At 44.7% G+C, this 21,682-nt stretch overlaps 1 protein-coding gene across 2 annotated transcripts in view; it reads right to left on the bottom strand.

Moving 5' to 3' along the window:
• TMEM200C (transmembrane protein 200C) overlaps nt 1-21,682 on the bottom strand; it is a 225,489-nt gene that overhangs the window by 88,744 nt on the left and 115,063 nt on the right. The window lies entirely within an intron of this gene.

Raw genomic sequence — 21,682 nt, 5'->3', positions numbered from 1 at the left:
CTGGCTGCATGCTGGCCGCAATATTGTATTGAAGTTCATTCTATGTCTTCCGTATTACACGCCTGGGCAAGGCAATCTTCGAAACCTTCGATAACGTCGCGGTCAGGTGACCGGTCACCTGACCGCTCACGTGACCGCGACGTCATCGAAGGTCCTTCACTCTCTACAATTCTCAGGAACGGAGGCAGACGCTTGCAGCGGTGACAGCCAGGGTTCGTCGGAGGGGTGAGTATATCTATATTTTTTATTTTTATTCTTTATTTTTTACATGAATATGGATCCCAGGGCCTGAAGGAGAGTTTCCTCTCCTCCAGACCCTGGGAACCACACGCACCGCACACGCCGAACATGACTAGGAACTTCCGATTCCGATTTCCGATATCACAAAAATATCGGAACTCGGTATCGGAATTCCGATACAGCAAATATCGGCCGATACCCGATACTTGCAGTATCGGAATGCTCAACACTACTATTGATGCTGCATACGCAGGATTCATCATGGAGTGCTAGTGATAATAGTGAAAAAAAAAAGCCTTTACCAAGTATGTACATCACAGAAATCTCAGCATTTTCTACCTGGTGCAAACCATATTTTGTCAAGGAAAGAAAAGTCGTACGATAAATTTAAACACAAAATATATGGTCCTTTATAATAACCCTCGAGATAAATTACAAATTGTAACACTGGTGCGACAAATGTACCCGGGAAAAACTCGCTTTTTCTTAGAAGCTTTTGAGGATGCCAAGCGTGAACCTAATGGGTATTTGATGCTTGACTTAAGAGCCGATACCCCTGAGGAACTTCGCTTGAGGACGGGTGTGTTTCCTCCAGCTTTTCCAGCTGTGTACGTTCAAAAGAAAAATCCCTCTAAAAAGTGAATGTACACAAAATCAGACATTCTGCACTGAACCCATAGTGTTGCAAAGATGTCTGAGAGAATACGTCGTAACTGGGATCTCTTGAAAATGTTGGTGAAGGCATCACCTTCTGTCAGAAAATCTATTTTGTGCAATGCCAGTCATGATTTAATTACAGCGATAGGGGAAATCGCTTTAAAAATCTTAAAAGGTTGAATTCCTCTGAAAGAGCCACAAAAAAATTCTAAAAAAGTGGAGTAAAGCTATAAGAACCATGAGTAATAAATCCCACAGCATAAAGAAAAAGAAGCGTCTACTAAAGCAGACTGGAGGATTCATAGGGCCTCTTTTAGGTTTTGCGATTCCGATATTAACAAGTCTACTCAACGGTAATTAATGGAACACGCCGAGAAAAAGTATTTTGTTCCCAAGCAGGAGCTAATTAAACTAAGACCCCCTATTACATCCAACATACGCCAGAGCATTATCCAACGTCTTGATGGAGAAATTGCTAAGATTTTACAACATCGTGATATACCGGACGATGTGAAAATTAAAACATATAGTGATGTACTACAGAGATACTTGACTCATGTTAAACATGATGCAGAGGAACTATCAACTTTAAAGATCATTAGCACTCCTGAATCTGATCACCAACAATTGTTGAATTCTGAAGCTGATAAAAATATAGATGTTTTTGAAATTGTAAGTCATGTAAATCCACGATATAAAAAGAATGCAGAATTTTTACTAAGCAGATTGTTACAGAACCAAAATATTACATCGTGGAATGACAAAAGTAAATTTATATTCAAAGGAACTGTAATTCCCGGCTCTAACATGCTGGATTTGGTGTGTAACACAACTCAGAGTCATGCCATGTCCAGGAAGAATTTACCCCGGGGCCAGTGACGCTGCTACCATTAGGCGATTTGAGCTCTTTGGCTCAGGCGGCAGAAGAGAGGGGACGTCAGATTCTGTAGTACCCGTATATACTTGAGTATAAGCCGAGATTTTCAGCCCATTTTTTTGGGCTGAAAGTCCCCCTCTCAGCTTATACTCGAGTCATACCCGGGGGTCGGCAGGGGAGGGGGGGCAGGGTGGGTGTAATTATACTCACCTACTCCCGGCGCGGTCCCTGCACGTCCCTGCTTCTTCCAGCGCTGCAGATTCTTCCTGCACTGAGCGGTCACATGGTACCGCTCATTACAGAAATGAATATGCGGCTCCACCTCCCATAGAGGTGGAGCCGCATATTCATTTCTGTAATGAGCGGTAACTGTGACCGCTCAAAACAGGAAGAAGATGCAGTGGTGGAAGAAGCAGGGACGCAGCGCCAGGAGCAGGTGAGTATGCAGGGAAGGGGGAGCGCAGCGCTGCACGATATTTACCTCTCCTCGTTCCAGAGCGGCTCCATCTTAACAGTCCTCTGGCAGTGACGCTCAGGTCAGAAAGCGCGGTGACGTAGTCAGTGCATGCCCTCTGCTGAACGTCAGTGCCGAAGATGGAGCCACACGAGGAGGAGGTAAATGTTGCCAGTGCCGGGGTCCTGAGCGAAGAGAGGTGAGTATGTGATTTTTTTTATCGCAGCAAAAGCATATTGGGCAAGTGGCTGTACGGAGCATCTTATGGGGCCATAACACTTGTGCAGCATTATATGGGGCAAGTGACTGTACAGAGCATCTTATGGGGCCATAACACTTGTGCAGCACTATAAGGGGCAAGTGGCTGTGCGGAGCATCTTATGGGGCCATAACACTTGTGCAGCACTATAAGGGGCAAGTGGCTGTGCGGAGCATCTTATGGGGCCATAACACTTGTGCAGCACTATATGGGGCAGTGACTGTATGGATCATCTTATGGGGCCATAACACTTGTGCAGCACTATATGGGGCAGTGACTGTATGGAGCATCTGTATGGGGCTATAACACTTGTGCAGCTCTATAAGGGGTAGTGACTGTATGGATCATCTTATGGGGCCATAACACTTGTGCAGCACTATATGGGGCAGTGACTGTATGGATCATCTTATGGGGCCATAACACTTGTGCAGCACTATATGGGGCAGTGACTGTATGGAGCATCTGTATGGGGCCATAACACTTGTGCAGCACTATAAGGGATAGTGACTGTATGGATCATCTTATGGGGCCATAACACTTGTGCAGCACTATATGGGGCAAGTGGCTGTACGGAGCGTCTTATGGGGCCATAACACTTGCGCAGCACTATATGGGGTAGTGACTGTATGGATCATCTTATGGGGCCATAACGTTTGTGCAGCACTATAAGGGGCAAGTGACTGTATGGAGCATCTTATGGGGCCATAACACTTGTGCAGCACTATAAGGGGCAAGTGACGGTACGGAGCATCTTATGGGGCCATAACGCTTGTGCAGCACTATATAGGGCAAATATCTCTATGGAGCATCTTATGGGGCCCTTATTACCCTTTATTCAGGATTATATGGGGAATATTTTAATATGGAGCATCTAATGGGGCCCATCAAACTTTATGGAGCATTATATGAAGCTCCTGATTCAATATGGATATTCAAAAACACTTAACCTACTGATGTCTCAATTAATTTAACTTTTATTGGTGTCTATTTTTACTTTTGAAATTTACTGGTAGCTGCTGCATTTTCCACCCTAGGCTTATACTCGAGTCATTAAGTCTTCCCAGTTTTTTGTGGCAAAATTAGGGGGTCGGCTTATACTCGGGTCGGCTTATACTCGAGTATATACGGTAACTGGATTTGCGCTGCTAGGTTTTTTTTAATTTTTTTATAAGTGCTCCTTTTTAGCGTATCAAATTGACAATAAAAGCATATCGACGCTATACATAATAGAACCTATATAAATAATAGCTGCAGCAAAAACCTATATAATTATTGTCCCTATAAAATAATAGGCACAATCAAATTCTGATTATCAGATCAATCGCACTTTGTTTCACTTTGGAATAATTATTGGCCCTATAAAATAATAGGCACAAGGAAACAATTTTCATTAACGTATCAATCGGCTTATAAAACAGCGCACTTTGTTATCAATTTGTAGGAATCGTGCCAGTAATCAATTTAATACACTTTCATACACTACGATCGCCGTATAATATCTACGGTATTTTATTCCCTTTAATACACTACGATAGCCGCTCGATATCTATTTAATTCCCTATAAGATCAATTTGAAACCAATTTGATATCACTTTGATACCAATTTGATAGTGGGCGGGGCACCTGTCAGATTTCTGTTTGATGAAACATACCTCCCCCTTACTACTCTGATTAATGGAAAATCCCCAGTGATCTGCTTGCAATTAAATGGACAAAATAATCTAAAAAATTACAGCAAAGGTTTAATAACTCTTTAATGGAAAAACAGTGTACTATGATGAGCCAAACCCTTTTTTGATCAATGCTGACATTAAATTGGCTATTTCAAAGAGCTACAATAATGCTGTTACTAGTGATGAGCGAGCACGTAAAAAGCTCGGGTGCTCATTGCTCGGGTCGAGCAAATTGGAATACTCGGGTACTCGACCCGAGCAACGAACCCAATGTAAGTCTATGGGAGACCTGAGTATTTTTACCGCGATCCCCCCGGGGGTCCTTTTAAGGTATAAAAACGTCTGAAATGATGGAAACACTGCTCAAATGACACAGGGACATCATGGGGATCGCCCCTGGAAGCATTCCTGACTCCTAGTTCACAGCTTTAAACAATTCTTTCAGAGATTCAGGCCATTTTTCCCGATGCCACAAAAAACACACTAAAACGAAACCAAAACAGATTTTGCCGGGAAATATGTTAAGGCACATCCTTTGCAGATTAATGACTTGCCTGTAAGGCCAAATAATTAACCCCAGACCAAAAATTTCCTCTCCCACTTAGGCTTAGTTCAGACGCAGCGTTTTTGAAGCGTTTTTCAACTTTATCATTGCTTTCAACCACTACAAATGCATTCACTGGGAAATGTAATTGTTACATTTAATAATCCTAGCTGGCCATGTGGTGTGTGACACATAAGCAGACCCATCTTGTTTCATTTATGAAGGAGGGACTCTTAAAGTCACAGAGTCTATTTTTACTGGTGTATCAGGTGGCATTAATCTTCTTAAAGGGCCATTATTAAACAGTGGGTCTCCTATGCTGTTGTAGCCTAGGCTGTGAGTGGATGGGCTGCCAAAAATTACAACGCACCACAATACCCCTTTCATAAGATGTCCAGGAGGGCCTCCTGAAAAAATGTTTCATTGAATGCAAGACCTGCCCTGCTACCAATTCATATATACCCCCAAAAGCCTTTGAACCCACTGGATGGGCTCATGCAAATCCACTTCACAATATTCTTTTTGTACTCAAGTACTCCTTTGTTTTACACATTGGCAGCAAGGCCAGCCCTGCTGCATAGTCAGTCATATGCACTCCATTACGCCTTGGAACCCACATACTGGATGGGCCCATGAAAATCCACTTCATAATATGCATTTTGTACTCCCGTACTCCTTTGTTTTACACATTGGCAGCAAGGCCAGCCCTGCTGCATAGTCAGTCATATGCACCCCATTACGCATTGGAACCCACATATTGGATGGGCCCATGAAAATCCACTTCATAATATGCATTTTGTACTCCTGTACTCCTTTGTTTTACACATTGGCAGCAAGGCCGGCCCAGCTGCGTAGTCAGTCATATGCACCCCATTACGCCTTGGAACCAACATACTGGATGGGCCCATGAAATTTCACTTCACAATATGCATTTTGTACTCCCATACTCCTTTGTTTTACACATTGGCAGCAAGGTCAGCCCTGCTGCATAGTCAGTCATATGCACCCCATTATGCCTTGGAACCCACATTCTGGATGGGCCCATGAAAATCCACTTCACAATATTCATTTTGTACTCCCATACTCCTTTATTTTACACATTGGCAGGAAGGCCAGCCCTACTGTATAGTCATATTCACTCTATTACACCTTGGAACACACATACTGGATGTGCCCATTAAAATCCACTTCACAATATTCAATTTGTACATCCATACTCCATTGTTTTACATATTTGCAGGAAGGCCAGATGTGCTGCAGTCAGTCATATGCACCCCAATACGCCTTGGAACGCACATACTGGATGGGCCCATGAAAAATTCACTTCACAATATTCATTTTGTACTCCCATACTCCTTTGTTTTACATATTGGCAGCAAGGCCAGCCCTGCTGCATAGTCAGTCATATGCACCCCATTAGGCCATGTAACCCACATACTGGAAGGGCCCATGAAAATCCACTTGTATTTTTTAATGGTATGATGGTTCCCTCTTTGCAGAATTATTTACAAGAGAATTTGGCAATTTTATTTGCTATGTTTTTAACACTAAGGTTCAAATACAGCTTTAAACCCTTTAACCAAAGGGTGGTTTGCACGTTAATGACCAGGCCAATTTTTACAATTCTGACCACTGTACCTTTATGAGGTTATAACTCTGGAACGCTTCAACGGATCCCAGTGATTCTGACACTGTTTTCTCGTGACAAATTGTACTTCATGATAGTGGTAAAATTTCTTTGCTGTTACCTGCGTTTATTTGTGAAAAAAACGGAGATTTGGCAAAAATTTTGAAAATTTCGCAATTTTCCAAATTTGAATTTTTATGCAATTAAATCACAGAGATATGTCACACAAAATACTTAATAAGTAACATTTCTACTTTATATCAGCACAATTTTGGAACCAACATTTCTTTTGTTAGGGAGTTATAAGGGCTAAAATTTGACCAGCAATTTCTCATTTTTACAACCATTTTTTTTAGGGACCACATCTCATTTGAAGTCATTTTGAGGGGTCTATATGATAGAAAATAACCAAGTGTGACACCATTCTAAAAACTGCACCCCTCAAGGTGCTCAAAACCACATTCAAGAAGTTTATTAACTTTAAGGTGTTTCACAGGAATTTTTGGAATATTTAAATAAAAATGAACATTTAACTTTTTTTCACAAAAAATTTACTTCAGCTCCAATTTGTTTTATTTTACCAAGGGTAACAGGAGAAAATGGACCGCAAATGTTCTTGTACAATTTGTCCTGAGTACGCTGATACCCCATATGTGGGGATAAACCACTGTTTGGGCGCATGGCAGAGCTCAGAAGCAAAGGAGCGCCATTTGACTTTTCAATGCAAAATTGACAGGAATTGAGATGGGACACCATGTTGCGTTTGGAGAGCCCCTGATGTGCCTTAACATTGAAAACCCCCACAAGTGACAACATATTGGAAAGTAGACCCCCTAAGGAACTTATCTAGATCTGTGGTGAGCACTTTGACCCATTAAGTGATTCACAGACGTTTATAATGCAGAGCCGTAAAAATAAAAAATCATACTTTTTCACAAAAATTATCTTTTAGCCCCCAATTTTTTATTTTCGCAAGGGTAAGAGAAGAAATTGGACCCCAAAAGTTGTTGCACAATTTGTCCTGATTATGCTGATACCCAATATGTTGGGGTAAACCACTATTTGGGTGCATGGCAGAGCTCGGAAGGGAAGGAGTGCCATTTGACTTTTCAATGCAAAATTGACTGGAATTGAGATGGGACGCCATGTTGCGTTTAGAGAGCCTAAACATTGAAAGCCTCCACAAGTGACACCATTTTGGAAAGTAGACCCCCTAAGGAACTCATCTAGATTTGTTGTGAGAGCTTTGAACCCCCAAGTGTTTTACTACAGTTTATAACGCAGAGCTGTAAAAATAAAAATTCTTTTTTTCCCACAAAAATTATTTTTTAGCCCCCGGTTTTGTATTTTCCCAATGGAAACAGGAGAAATTGGACCCAAAAGTTGTTGTACAATTTGTCCTGAGTACGCTGATACCCCATATGTGGGAGGGAACCACCTTTTGAGCGCATGGCAGAGCTCAGAAGGGAAGGAGTGTCATTTGGAATGCAGACTTAGATGGATTGGTCTGCAGGTGTCACATTGCGTTTGCAGAGCTCCTAATGTACCTAAACAGTAGAATCCCCCCACTAGTGACCCCATATTGGAAACTAGACCCCCAAGGAACTTATCTAGATGTGTTGTGAGAACTTTGAACCCCCAAGCGTTTCACTACAGTTTATAACGCAGAGCCGTGAAAATAAAAAAAATCTTTTTTTTCTCACAAAAATTATTTTTTAGCCCCCCGTTTTGTATTTTTCCAAGGGCAAAAAGTTGAAATTGGACTCCAAAAGTTTTTGTCCAATTAGTCCTGAGTACGCTGATACCCCATATGTTGGGGTAAACCCCTGTTTGGGCGCACGGAAGAGCTCGGAAGGGTAGGAGCACTGTTTTACTTTTTCAACGCAGAATTGGCTGGAATTGAGATCGGACGCCATGTCGTGTTCGGAGAGCCCCTGATGTGCCTAAACAGTGGAAACCCCCCAATTATAACTGAATCCCTAATCAAAACACACCCCTAACCCTAATCCCAACGGTAACCCTAACCACACCCCTAACCCTGACACACCCCTAGCCCTAATCCCAACCCTATTCCCAATCGTAAATGTAATCCAAACCCTAACTTTAGCACCAACACTAACCCTAGCCCTAACCCTAACCCTAACCCTAGCCCTAACCCGAGCCCTAGCCCTAACCCTAACCCTAGCCCGAGCCCTAGCCCTAACCCTAACCCTAGCCCTAGCCCTAACCCTAACCTTAGACCTAGCCCTAACCCTAGCCCTAACCCTAGCCCTAACCCTAACCCTAATGGGAAAATGGAAATAAATACTTTTTACTTTCTAATTTTTCCCTAAGGGGGTGATGTAGGGGGGGTTGATTTACTTTGATAGTGGGTTTTTTAGCAGATTTTTATGATTGGCAGCTGTCACACACTAAAAGACGCTTTTTATTACAAAAAATATTTTTTGCATTACCACATTTTGACATAGTAACATAGTAACATAGTTAGTAAGGCCGAAAAAAGACATTTGTCCATCCAGTTCAGCCTATATTCCATCATAATAAATCCCCAGATCTACGTCCTTCTACAGAACCTAATTGTATGATACAATATTGTTCTGCTCCAGGAAGACATCCAGGCCTCTCTTGAACCCCCCGACTGAGTTCGCCATCACCACCTCCTCAGGCAAGCAATTCCAGATTCTCACCGCCCTAACAGTAAAGAATCCTCTTCTATGTTGGTGGAAAAACCTTCTCTCCTCCAGACGCAAAGAATGCCCCCTTGTGCCCGTCACCTTCCTTGGTATAAACAGATCCTCAGCGAGATATTTGTATTGTCCCCTTATATACTTATACATGGTTATTAGATCGCCCCTCAGTCGTCTTTTTTCTAGACTAAATAATCCTAATTTCGCTAATCTATCTGGGTATTGTAGTTCTCCCATCCCCTTTATTAATTTTGTTGCCCTCCTTTGTACTCTCTCTAGTTCCATTATATCCTTCCTGAGCACCGGTGCCCAAAACTGGACACAGTACTCCATGTGCGGTCTAACTAGGGATTTGTACAGAGGCAGTATAATGCTCTCATCATGTGTATCCAGACCTCTTTTAATGCACCCCATGATCCTGTTTGCCTTGGCAGCTGCTGCCTGGCACTGGCTGCTCCAGGTAAGTTTATCATTAACTAGGATCCCCAAGTCCTTCTCCCTGTCAGATTTACCCAGTGGTTTCCCATTCAGTGTGTAATGGTGACATTGATTCCTTCTTCCCATGTGTATAACCTTACATTTATCATTGTTAAACCTCATCTGCCACCTTTCAGCCCAAGTTTCCAACTTATCCAGATCCATCTGTAGCAGAATACTATCTTCTCTTGTATTAACTGCTTTACATAGTTTTGTATCATCTGCAAATATCGATATTTTACTGTGTAAACCTTCTACCAGATCATTAATGAATATGTTGAAGAGAACAGGTCCCAATACCGACCCCTGCAGTACCCCACTGGTCACAGCGACCCAGTTAGAGACTATACCATTTATAACCACCCTCTGCTTTCTATCACTAAGCCAGTTACTAACCCATTTACACACATTTTCCCCCAGACCAAGCATTCTCATTTTGTGTACCAACCTCTTGTGCGGCACGGTATCAAACGCTTTGGAAAAATCGAGATATACCACGTCCAATGACTCACCGTGGTCCAGCCTATAGCTTACCTCTTCATAAAAACTGATTAGATTGGTTTGACAGGAGCGATTTCTCATAAACCCATGCTGATATGGAGTTAAACAGTTATTCTCATTGAGATAATCCAGAATAACATCCCTCAGAAACCCTTCAAATATTTTACCAACAATAGAGGTTAGACTTACTGGCCTATAATTTCCAGGTTCACTTTTAGAGCCCTTTTTGAATATTGGCACCACATTTGCTATGCGCCAATCCTGCGGAACAGACCCTGTCGCTATAGAGTCCCTAAAAATAAGAAATAATGGTTTATCTATTACATTACTTAGTTCTCTTAGTACTCGTGGGTGTATGCCATCCGGACCCGGAGATTTATCTATTTTAATCTTATTTAGCCGGTTTCGCACCTCTTCTTGGGTTAGATTGGTGACCCTTAATATAGGGTTTTCATTGTTTTCATTTTGAGAGCTATAATTTTTCCATTTTGGGTCCACAGAGTCATGTGAGGTCATGTTGTTTGCGGGACGAGTTAACGTTTTTATTGGTAACGTGTTCGGGCACCTGACATTTTTTGATCGCATTTTATTCCGATTTTTGTGAGGCAGAATGACCAAAATCCAGCTATTCATGAATTTCTTTTGGGGGAAGCATTGATACCGTTCCGCGTTTGGTAAATTGGATAAAGCTGTTTTATTCTTCTGGTTAGTACGATTACAGCGGTACCTCATTTATATCATTTTTTATGTTTTGGCCCTTTTATACGATAAAAACTATTTTATAGAAAAAATAATTATTTTTGCATCGCTTTATTCTGAGGGCTATAACTTTTTTATTTTTTCTTTGATGATGCTGTGTCATGGCTCGTTTTTTGCGGGACAAGATGACGTTTTCAGCAGTACCATGTTTATTTATATCCATCTTTTTGATCACGTGTTATTCCACTTTTTGTTTGGCGGGATGATAATAAAGCGTTGTTTTTTGCTTTGTTTTTTTTTACGGTGTTCAGTGAAGGGGTTAACTAGTGGGACAATTTTATAGGTCGGGTCGTTATGGACTCGGCGATACTAAATATGTGTACTTTTATTGTTTTTTTTAATTTAGATAAATAAATGTATTTATGGGAACTAATATATATATATATATATATTTTTTTTTTAGGTATTTTTCAAAAATATTTTTTACACATGTGAATATATATTTTTTTACACTATAACATTGCCCCAGGGGGGGCATCATGTTATAGTGTAAGATCACTGATCTGACACTTTGCTGTGCACTGTGTCAGATCAGCGATCTGACATGCACTTCTGAAGGCTTACCAGCGCTTGCTCTGAGCAGTCGCTGGAAAGCCATCTCCAGGACCTGGATGCAGCCCCGTGGCCATTTTGGATCCGGGCCTGCTGCAGGGAGGAGGTAAGAGATCCTCGCAGCAACGCGATCACATTGCGTTGCTCCGGGGGGGCTCAGGGAAGCACGCAGGGAGCACGATGCTTCCCTATACCACCGGAACACTGCGATCATGTTTGATCGCAGTGTGCCGGGAATTAATGTGCAGGGGGCGGTCCGTGACCACTCCTGGCACATAGTGCCGGATTACACAAAAGAGAATAGTAAAACCAAAAACACTCAGTTTGAAAAAAATCGCAGTAATCCGCAAGTGCTAGTAAAAGATGTAAAAAACAGGGTATTTGGTTGATACGTTTTTTTGCAAAAAATGTATACTAAGCTGCTCTACTAAACTTCACGGTATACCCATATCAAAGCAGTCCTAACTAATGTATGCAATCCCTATCTGATGTATTTAAAAACCTGATCATCTGTATATTACCTGTGTGAACAGGGTTCAGGGAGGAAAAATTCATGTGTGCATACAGAGTAGAACAGCTTTTGTGCGGATAGCCCAAGAGGAGTGGTGGATAACTCCCCAGTCTTGTAGACACAAGAGAACAATTATGGAAACAGGAACACATGGGCTACTTGCACAGTGAACAAGTCTGTAGGAACATGTTCACACACCACCAAGAAACCTGAAGACACAAAAGAGAATAGTAAAACCAAAAACACTCAGTTTGAAAAAAATCGCAGTAATCCGCAAGTGCTAGTAAAAGATGTAAAAAACAGGGTATTTGGTTGATATGTTTTTTGCAAAAAATGTATACTAAGCTCCTCTACCAAACTTCACAGTATACCCATATCAGAGCAGTCCTAACTAATGTATGCAATCCCTATCTGATGTATTTAAAAACCTGATCATCTGTATATTACCTGTGTGAACAGGGTTCAGTGAGGAAAAATCCATGTATGCATACAGAGTAGAACAGCTTTTGTGCAGATAGCCCAAGAGGAGTGGTGGAACACATGGGCTACTTGCACAGTGAACAAGTCAGCGATAGTCAGCTGACACCCGACCGCGATCGGCCGCGCTCCCCCCGTGAGTGCGGCCGATTGCATATGACGTATTATCCCGTCGGTGGGCATACGGGCCCACCCCACCTCGACGGGATAGTACGTCTAATGTCACAAAGGGGTTAAAGAAGGCTAATACTTGAAATACAATGCAATTTTATTGCGAAGTACAAAATTCAAGGAATAGTATGAGTGTTAGGAGTCGAGTTTCCTCCGCTGCACAGGGGGAATCTCGATCCGTCTCCGCTGCGGTCTCCCATTCTCCTCCAGCCGCAGTGGAGTCTGCTCAGCAGGGACGTCGCTCCCAGTGTCTTGCTCGCTCTCACTCTGTACAGAGAGTTACTGCTGCTTCTTCAGCTCCTGCCATTAAAGTCAGTGCTGGTCAGCGGCGAGCGGACTTCCCTGGGACTAAGTCCTTGTTTGCGCACACTGAGCATGCCCAGAGCAAGATCTCCCGTTGGAGATCGAGGGTCATGTGCTCTGGCTCTGCAGCACATTCCATTGGTCCTCTTGGCAGGCCCTGGAAGGGCAAAGTTTCTGTGGCCACTTCCTGTCCTGCAATTATATAAACTGCGCATGACCGCACGGCCATGCGCTAGTGTACAATTGAATACGTGTGTTTGTTGTGAGTGCAAGTCGTTCATTAAATACCTCTACCCTATTGTATGACTGTTCGCGTATGGAGTATGGCTGCTATCTAGCGCCCGACAAATCACTCAACGTGTCACACACGTATCAGCGTCTATTGCTGTGACCGCCAGTGCGGCGCCACGCGCCAGTAGTGCGCTTCCTGACCCACGTCTGGGTGCTTAGTGGTGCCTGCCAGCACGGCACAGTTCGCACTTCGGTGCTCTAATTATAAGAGTTGCCTAACACACCCTGTTGCGGTGTTGTGCCAGCAAGTGGTCTAATCGGACTTCAATCCTAGTTGGGGTTAAGTTCGCTGACTGCTTGCTCGCCTTCTATGTGCGGTACCGCGATCCTGTGACGCAACAGGATCGCTTCCTTCACGTTGGGTGAAGTTTAACCCACGCGAGTATACTTATGAGTACCGCCATATAGTCCGTCATTACTCAGCAGCAGGTTCCATCTCTGCACGGTGGACCCCGGGCTACGAACGCACCGCACACTATCACTCTTATTATTTGGTGCGTTCCGCTAGCCCTAACATTACACTAGCGCCAGGGTCTGGCTAGTGATGACGGACAAACAGCAATCCCTGCGGTATATACAGCAGCTGGAGGGTAGGTTGGCGGCTCTCGAGAGCGCAACCCCAGCTGTGGATGTTACCGCAGTTGCTGTACAGGCTGCCAGCGTGGCTGCAGCAACTTTGTCCATTGCCACCCCTGTTCCAACATTTTCTCGCCTCCCGCTGCCAGAAAAATTTTCTGGTAATAGCAAATTTTGTAGGGGATTCGTGAGTCAGTGCTCTATTCATCTCGAGCTTCTGGCTGCACGTTTCCCCACAGAGCGGGCTAAGGTGGGATTCATTGTGTCTCTATTGTCGGACAGGGCGTTGGAATGGGCTACGCCGCTGTGGGAGCGTGGCGATCATGTGGTGCAGAGTGCTCCTCTGTTTTTGAGCACTTTAAAACAGGTCTTTTTAGGACCTCAAGTCACCCATGACACTGCGCTCCAACTGCTGGCATTAACTCAGGGTGAGTCCTTGGTCAGTCATTTTGCCGTCCAATTCTGCACTTTAGCATCTGAGCTGGAATGGTCGGATAAAGCTCTTATCCCCATATTTTGGAGGGGCTTGGCTGACCATGTAAAGGATGCTCTGGCCACTAGGGAGATTCCTGCCACACTGGAGGAGTTAATAACAGTCTCCACTCGAATTGACCTCCGTTTTAACGAGCGGAGGTTAGAGCGAGCCCAGCGTAGGCAGAGGTTTCGGCTGGCTCCTACTTTTGCCAAACCTCTGGAATCTCCGGTCCTGGTTCCTGAGTCACATGAGGCCAGGGAAGTGTCACAAGCGGGACCTAAGTCCCGGACCGCTTGTGCACTCAGGGTCTGTCATGTTTGCCAGCAGTCTGGACATTTAGCCACCAGATGTCCTCAGCGGTCGAGGAAACGTCAGCGTCTAGTGGTCGTAGGTGGAGGTACACTAGACACGGCGACGTTTGCCTCTAAATTGTCCTTTAAGGGGACAATTACTTTAGGCTCATTCTCCCACTCGGTAGAGCTCTGCGTGGATTCTGGGGCGGAGGGCAATTTTATGTCTTCTGCCTTCGCCCAACTCCACGCAATAACTCTGGTTATGCTAGCTCAACCTGTAACGGTACGAGTGGTGAATGGGTCGACTCTGCCCTCACAGATAACTCACCAGACCATCCCTTTTACTCTGTCCATGTCGCCATCTCATCAGGAGATTATTTCTCTGCTCGTCATTCCAGAGGGAATTGATGAAGTCCTGTTGGGAATACCTTGGCTACGGTACCACTCTCCTCATATCGAGTGGTCCTCAGGCAGAATTCTGGGATGGGGTGAATCTTGTGGGGGTAGGTGTCAGAGGGAGTGCGTTCAGGTAGCTACAACTGAGGTACCCGCAGATCTTTCCTCTCTCCCCAAGCAGTATTGGTCGTATGCAGACGTATTCTCCAAAAAGGCGGCGGAGACCCTTCCGCCCCATCGCCCCTATGACTGTCCTATTGACCTTTTGCCTGGTGCTGAGCCTCCCCAGGGTCGAGTCTATCCGCTATCTCTCCCGGAGACGGAGGCAAAGTCACAGTACATCCAGGAAAATCTGGCAAGAGGGTTCATCAGGAAGTCAGTGTCACCTGCTGGGGCAGGGTTCTTCTTCGTGCAGAAGAAGAGTGGGGAATTGCGTCCATGCATAGACTACAGGGGTCTTAACGCCATCACCGTTAAGAATAAATACCCTTTGCCTTTGATATCTGAACTGTTTGATAGGCTTCGGGGAGCAAGTGTATTTACTAAATTAGATCTGCGGGGTGCTTACAACCTGATTCGCATCCGTGAGGGGGACGAATGGAAGACGGCTTTTAACACCAGGGATGGGCACTATGAATATCTGGTGATGCCCTTTGGGCTCTGTAATGCCCCAGCCATTTTCCAAGACTTTGTGAACGATATCTTCCGGGATATGCTTTCCACCTCGGTCGTAGTCTATCTGGATGATATTCTCATCTACTCTCCAGATATTGACTCCCACCGGAGAGATGTTGGCAAAGTCTTCGACCTCCTACGGGCAAACTCCCTCTATGCCAAGTTGGAGAAGTGTATGTTTGAGCAGGAGTCCTTACCTTTCCTAGGCTACATTATCTCAGCCCAGGGATTGGCTATGGATCCTGCCAAACTACAGGCTGTAATGGACTGGCAGGAACCCCATTCTCTTAAAGCGGTGCAGCGCTTTATGGGGTTCATCAATTATTATCGCCAGTTCATCCCGCATTAATCAACTTTGGTAGCTCCCTTGGTTGCCCTCAGCAAGAAGGGGGCGAATCCCAAATTGTGGTCTGAGGAGGTCTCCAAGGCTTTTATCTCTATAAAGTCACACTTCGCTAGCGCTCCCATTCTTCATCGCCCCGATGTTGATAAGCCATTTATCATGGAGGTGGATGCCTCTTCTGTTGGTGCTGGAGCAGTCCTCTTCCAAAAGGATGCTCAAGGTCGGAAGCATCCTTGCTTCTTTTTCTCCAAGACCTTCGCACCAGCAGAGAGGAATTATTCCATCGGGGACAGGGAGTTGCTAGCCATGAAGTTGGCTTTCTCAGAGTGGAGACATCTCTTGGAGGGAGCACGTTTTCCCTTCCAAGTCTTCACAGATCACAAAAATTTGGTGTATCTGCAGACAGCTCAGCGGTTGAATTCTCGCCAGGCCAGATGGTCCTTGTTCTTCTCCCGGTTTCATTTCACCCTCCATTTCCTTTCTGGGGAGAAGAACATTCGGGCCGACGCTCTCTCTCGCTCCGTTGTGTCATCTGCGGAGGAGGAGGAGGAGCCTCGGCTTATTGTCCCCACCGAGAGTTTGAGAACCGTGGCCCCGGTTTCGCTGGAGTCTGTGCCCCCGGGCAAGACTTTTGTTCCATCTAGTTTGCGACCGGAGGTTCTCTCTTGGGCGCACTCGTCCAGGGTGGGTGGACATTTTGGTACTAAAAGGACATCAGAGTTACTGGCGAGGACATACTGGTGGCCGCATATGGCTCGTGATGTCGCGGAGTACGTTCGGGCGTGTGTCTCTTGCGCCAGGAACAAGACTCCTTGGCAACGGCCAGCTGGTTTGCTATATCCTCTGCCTGTGGCTGACAGGCCCTGGGAGATGGTCGGGATGGACTTTGTGGTTGGCTTACCCAAGTCTCGTAATTGCACCATTATCTGGGTGATCACCGATCATTTTTCCAAAATGGTGCATTTGGTGCCTCTTCCACGGCTACCATCTGCACGGGCGTTGGCTGTCTTGTTTATCAAGCATACTGTATCTTTCGCTTACACGGTATGCCAGACAAAATTGTTAGTGACCGGGGTCCCCAGTTTGCGTCTCGATTCTGGAGGGAGCTATGTTGTCTACTCAGTATTGAGTTAAATCTCTCTTCGGCATATCATCCCGAGACGAATGGGTTGGTAGAAAGGGCCAACCAGACCTTGGTCACATATCTGCGACATTTTGTTTCTGCCAGACAGGATGACTGGGCATCCTTGCTACTGTGGGCAGAGTTTGCACTTAACAATGCCGTAGCCGACTCCACTGGTCAGACTCCATTCCTCTTAAATTACGGCCAGCATCCGCGTGTTCCTGTGCCCATGCCTGTGTCTTCCGCTGATCCCAGGGTGGCAGACTGGGCTGTGGAGGCACGGGACATTTGGGATCACACGCAGGATGCCATTCGGGCCTCCAAGGAGAGAAGAATGAGGTCCTCCGCCGATGTTCATCGGCGCCCCGCTCCGACTTTTGCCCCTGGCGACTTGGTGTGGCTCTCCGCCCGTAACATCAGGCTGCGAGTTGAGTCCACTAAGTTTGCTCCTCGCTACTTGGGTCCCTTCAAGGTTCTCGAACAGGTTAATCCTGTGGTCTACCGCCTGGCTCTTCCTCCACGCTTGGGTATCACCGACACCTTTCATGTGTCCCTCTTGAAACCCGTATACATGTCCCGGTTTTCCGAGTCATCTGCCGGGACATCGGGTTCGTCTACGGACGATTACGAGGTGAACGCTATTTTGGGGTGCAAGGTGGTATGCGGCAAAAAGTTTTATTTGGTGGATTGGAAGGGTTATGGTCCAGAGGACAGGTCTTGGGAGCCTGCTGAAAACATTCGGGCTCCACAGCTCATTGCTGCCTTCGAGCGTAGCGAGGCCCAAGGAGGGGGGGCCCTAGGAGGGTGGGTAATGTTAGGAGTCGAGTTTCCTCTGCTGCACAGGGGGAATCTCGATCCGTCTCCGCTGCGGTCTCCCATTCTCCTCCAGCCGCAGTGGAGTCTGCTCAGCAGGGACGTCGCTCCCAGTGTCTTGCTCGCTCTCACTCTGTACAGAGAGTTACTGCTGCTTCTTCAGCTCCTGCCATTAAAGTCAGTGCTGGTCAGCGGCGAGCGGACTTCCCTGGGACTAAGTCCTTGTTTGCGCACACTGAGCATGCCCAGAGCAAGATCTCCCGTTGGAGATCGAGGGTCATGTGCTCTGGCTCTGCAGCACATTCCATTGGTCCTCTTGGCAGGCCCTGGAAGGGCAAAGTTTCTGTGGCCACTTCCTGTCCTGCAATTATATAAACTGCGCATGACCGCACGGCCATGCACTAGTGTACAATTGAATACGTGTGTTTGTTGTGAGTGCAAGTCATTCATTAAATACCCCTACCCTATTGTATGACTGTTCGCGTATGGAGTATGGCTGCTATCTAGCGCCCGACAAATCACTCAACGTGTCACACACGTATCAGCGTCTATTGCTGTGACCGCCAGTGCGGCGCCACGTGCCAGTAGTGCGCTTCCTGACCCACGTCTGGGTGCTTAGTGGTGCCTGCCAGCACGGCACAGTTCGCACTTCGGTGCTCTAATTATAAGAGTTGCCTAACACACCCTGTTGCGGTGTTGTGCCAGCAAGTGGTCTAATCGGACTTCAATCCTAGTTGGGGTTAAGTTCGCTGACTGCTTGCTCGCCTTCTATGTGCGGTACCGCGATCCTGTGACGCAACAGGATCGCTTCCTTCACGTTGGGTGAAGTTTAACCCACGCGAGTATACTTATGAGTACCGCCATATAGTCCGTCATTACTCAGCAGCAGGTTCCATCTCTGCACGGTGGACCCCGGGCTACGAACGCACCGCACACTATCACTCTTATTATTTGGTGCGTTCCGCTAGCCCTAACAATGAGTGCGTACACTTTTGTGTATGTACTTAACATACAAAGGTTAATAAGTACATATAAGGATTAAATATATAGAATGATTACATATATATAAAGATTATCTACATACAGTATACTTACATCATCAACAAGAGGCTTTTAAACATCATCTGTCTGGAATATCAGAGAAGCAGCACCAAGACAGAGAACCCCTGGGAGATTACCTACAGTGCATGGGCATCCCCAATTATGCAGGTATGAGAACACTATACATGTACCCCAGTTTTGGCATCTGTCGTAGTCATGTTTCCCTGGTCTTATATAGTCATTTACACTATGTAGTAACTCCAGTTTCACCAAGCCCTTCAAGAGGCCAGCTTTCAAGTTTGTATGAAACTGAGATATCATGGAGTCATCAGACGAGGGGCCATAAACCCCTAAAATATAAAAGTCACCAGGATTTAGATGAAACCACCACAGGCAGAGATTCAATAAACCTTAATGTTTTACAATGACAAACAGCAAACATATAGAGGCTTAGAACTGTTTGTGAAGTGAATAAACAAACATTTCACAAGATTGTGTCACTATGAGCATTGTCTGTCACATCTGTAAATGTTTTACAAGAAATGCAGTTACAGTATGTAATTGTCTGAATGCATTCGGTATAGAGTATTTTAATCTGGATTCCAAATTGCCATTTGCATATTTGCCATTTGTATATTTGATGCAGCCAAAGTTATGGCTCTCAACGAGAAAATTAATATAGTGGACAAATAAATATTTGTAATGAACTACTGAGCCAAACTAACAGCATTGCTTTATAAAATTTATATGAAGTGTATTGTGTCCAATGTGAGCAACCAGGCAACACAAAAGGAGCTTTTCAAGTGTGCTCTTTAAGGTACACAGATGTTATGAAGTCTTTGCCAACAAGGATGTGGTTTCATCAATGGGGGGTACCATTTTTAAAAAAATACTATTACCATCACAACCCCCTTGCTCAAAATTCAGTGGTCTATAACAGTACAGATCACGCTAACCCTGATGATCTAGTGTCAGGTAACGAAGAGACATGGAAACAGAGTTAAGAAGTAGATAAACTTGGCACACACAGAACGTAGATGCAGTGAAATTTAATGAGGTAGAGTACATACAGTAGACGTTTCGGTCTGTTTAGACCTTCATCAATGTACTGGATAAACAGAAATCAGGTATAAAAATTAAAATACTGTATAAATGAATATCTAAATAAAGTATATACTTTATTTAGATATTTATTTATATTTTAATTTTTATACCAGATTCTGTCTGGTATAAAAATTAAAATATAAATGAATATCTAAATAAAGTACCGTATTTTTCTGACCATAAGACGCACTTTTTTTCCTCCAAATTTGGGAGGAAAGTGTGGGTGCGTCTTATGGTACGGATGTAGCATGTGGGGAGGGGGGCAGCAGTGAGTGGGATCACACTGTTATCCCACTTCAGGATGTCCCTGCTGCCCGGAATCAGTGCTGGGGAAACCACATCGTCCTGATGATTAAGTGCAGTGAATATTCATTAGCCCACCTATCAGCTGAGCAGTGAGCCAAGAGAGGCAAATGAATACTGCACTTAAGCAGGGACACACATGGATTCCTCAGCGCAGATTCCTGCAGCAGCTGGGGAGATCTGTGTGTCTGGGGGAGAGGAGGCAGCAGCAGCAGGGTCCGGGGGAGAGGAGATCGCTGTGCCTTCCTGGGCTGGAGCTGGGTGCTGTGCAGTGTGCACAAGGAGGACCTGTGATGATGTCAGAAGTCTGCGGGCTGGAGCATCACATGGCAGCACAGAGCCCTCCCTCTTCTTGACATCATCACAGGTCCTTCAGACTCCAACACTAGAATCTGCTGGCTTCCATTTCCTGTGCTGTGGAAAGGCAACAAGAGGGAGGGCTCTGTGTGCAGTCATGGGATGCTTTTACCTCACCACAGTGTGGCTGGCTGCCACAATTAAGAGGTTAGTCTTTCCAAAACACAATAAAGCACTCTGCCACTTCTTTAGTGAGCTATAACTCCCAGCATGTCATAGGGTCTGCAGGACATGCTGGGAGTTATAGTTCTCCCATTGGATTTTAAAGCAGCACTCCAGTGTTATTTTGCAGTGCTGGAGTGGTGCTTAAAATATAAGCCCTGTGCCCCCATTCTTATATTCACCCTCCAGCATCTTCATATAGTACTGTACAGACACCACACTGGTCCCGCAGCTTCCAACATAATAACATACTATTATATGTGGTGTTATTATATATAATAGTATGTTATTAAATATTTTACCACATTTTTTGCTTCAAATATTTTTTTCCCTATTTTCCACCTCTAAAACCTGGGTGCGCCTTATAGTCCGGTGCGTCTTATAGTCTGAAAAATACGGGTATATACTTATTTAGATATTTTTTTATATTTTAATTTTTATACCAGATTTCTGTTTATCCAGTACATTGATGAAGGTCTAAACAGACCGAAACGTTTACTGTATGTACTCTACCTCATTAAATTTCACTGCATCTACGTTCTGTGTGTGCCAAGTTAAATCTATCAAACTAGCATGGTTTGGGCACCTACTTGAGCACCACTAATTAGTAGTGCCTACGTTATCGTTTTCTAGAGTTAAGAAGTAGGCCCAATGTAGGGGTGTGGGTCTCTGAGACTTGTCATAGAGTGCATGAGATGACAAACAATTCCCCAAGGTTTTGTATCTTTTTAATAAATAAAGTAATGTCATCACAACCCCCTTGCACAAAATTCAGAGGCCTATAACAGTACAGAGCATGTTCAACCTGGTCATCTAGTGGCTGTTAAAGAAGAGACATTACAGGAGACAGAGTTAAGAAGTAGGCCAAATGTAGGAGTGTGGGTCTCCGAGACTTGTAATGGAGGGCATCAGCTGACAAACAGTTCCCCAATGGGGGGTCTATTTTAAGAAATAAAATAGT

Source organism: Ranitomeya imitator, chromosome 6 (genome assembly GCF_032444005.1).
Source record: "Ranitomeya imitator isolate aRanImi1 chromosome 6, aRanImi1.pri, whole genome shotgun sequence".
Taxonomy (NCBI): Eukaryota; Metazoa; Chordata; class Amphibia; order Anura; family Dendrobatidae; genus Ranitomeya; species Ranitomeya imitator.
The sequence above is the reverse complement of the archived record's forward strand: the minus strand, read 5'-3'. Positions and strand labels throughout refer to the sequence as shown.